The sequence below is a fragment of the Mustela nigripes genome, chromosome 13, assembly GCF_022355385.1.
Source record: "Mustela nigripes isolate SB6536 chromosome 13, MUSNIG.SB6536, whole genome shotgun sequence".
Taxonomy (NCBI): domain Eukaryota; kingdom Metazoa; phylum Chordata; class Mammalia; order Carnivora; family Mustelidae; genus Mustela; species Mustela nigripes.
In genome coordinates, this window is record NC_081569.1 from 99,638,865 (window position 1) to 99,640,499 (window position 1,635).

General features: G+C 43.1%; 1 non-coding gene across 1 annotated transcript; it reads right to left on the bottom strand.

The window, feature by feature from the left end:
- Positions 1-561: 561 nt before the first annotated feature.
- LOC132000542 (small nucleolar RNA U2-19) lies at positions 562-640 on the bottom strand. The gene has a single exon (XR_009399391.1). It is a non-coding gene; the product is annotated as a small nucleolar RNA U2-19 (small nucleolar RNA).
- Between the last annotated feature and the right edge of the window lie 995 nt (positions 641-1,635).

Consider the following 1,635-nt stretch of genomic DNA (forward strand, 5'->3'; position numbering starts at 1 on the left):
CAGTCAGCACTAAATGCAGACTAATTAGAAGCCACACACTCAGGGAACGTTTTCCTTTCTTTTTAAAAAATTTTAGTCTAGGGAGCCTACATGGCTCAGAGGATTAAGCCTCTGCCTTCGGTTCAGGTCGTGATCTCAGGGTCCTGGGATCGAGTCCCGTGTCAGGTTCTCTGCTCAGTGGGGGCCCTGCTTCCCTCTCTCTCTCTCTCTCTCTGTCTGCCTCTCTGCCTACTTGTGATCTCTCTCTCTCTGTGTCAAATAAATAAATAAATAAAATCTTTAAAACAAAAAAACCCAAAAAAAACAAAAAAAAAATTTTAAATAAAAAAATTTGAGTCTCAGATAAAGTATAGAAACCCTCATCGTTATAAAAGTGTGTAATCATTGATCAGAACTGATTAGTCTTTCATACACATTACCCCTTGCCATATCTCATTCATCCATTGACGAGTTTTCACTTATCCATGGTCACCTTTATATACACACACACACACACACACACACACGTGCACACACATGCACACACATTGCTAACTCTTACTGTTTTAATTTAATTTTCCTTCTCAGAACTACAAAAATTGTACATCAGGTAGCCTGGAAGGCCTCTGATGCTTAGATCTAGATATTTTCATCCTTGATCCACTTCCTTTTAAATCAAGCATAAAGATTTTGTTCACTTGTCAGAGAGAGTGAGAGAGAGAGCACATGCAGGGAGAGCAGCAGACAGAAGAATGTAAATATACTTCCTTCAACAGAAGACTGGAAGATGTGTATTTCTGTGTGTTGCCTCTGCACATCCAACCCTGGGGGGACAGGCAGTTAAGAACTGTTTGTTTGCTACCATCCCACTGAGTCCATGAAAACAAGCCCCACTGGCCACTAGTGCCAGGTTTCAAGAGATATGTCCTCTACGTGGCAGCTACAAAAACCAGGGTGGCAGACATGTTCATAAACTGCTTTCTCAAAGACAGTGGCAATCTAGAATGAGGCAAAGAGAAAGCACAAAGATGGTGCCTGCTGGCCTTCCTGGTTTCTGGAGGGGATGGCAATTTGTGCCTAGACAGGTATTAAAGTAAGAGCCTGCCCCTCAGGCCACAGCTATTAAGATAAGCTAATAGGCCTCTTCATTAAAAGATTGTTTTGGGGCACCTGGGTGGCTCAGTGGGCTAAGCCTCTGTCTTCGGCTCAGGTCATGGTCTCAGGGTCCTGGGATCAAGCCCCGCAGCAGGGTCTCTGCTCGTCAGTCAGGGAGCCTGCATCTCCCTCTTTCTCTGTTTGCCTCTCTGCTTACTTGTGATCTCTGTCTGTCAAATAAATAAATAAAATCTAAAAATAAAATAAAATAAAATATTGTTTCAATCTGCTGCATCTGTGCTGTGCAGTGGAGGGATACCTGGTTAAGAACTGTTTTTCTCTTTGTTACAGTCCTATGGTACCCACAAATATAAGCCCCATTAAGGGGCTTCATCTGGGCAGTAAATCCAAAAACTGGGGCATCAAACATGTGAACGAGCTCCTTTCTGGGAGACATTGATGACCTGGAGTGAGGCAGAGAGAGAACAGGAAGATACACCTACACCAGAACTGTATTAAATGAGAAGCCTACCCCTCAAGCCGAAACTTTTAAGGTAAGGA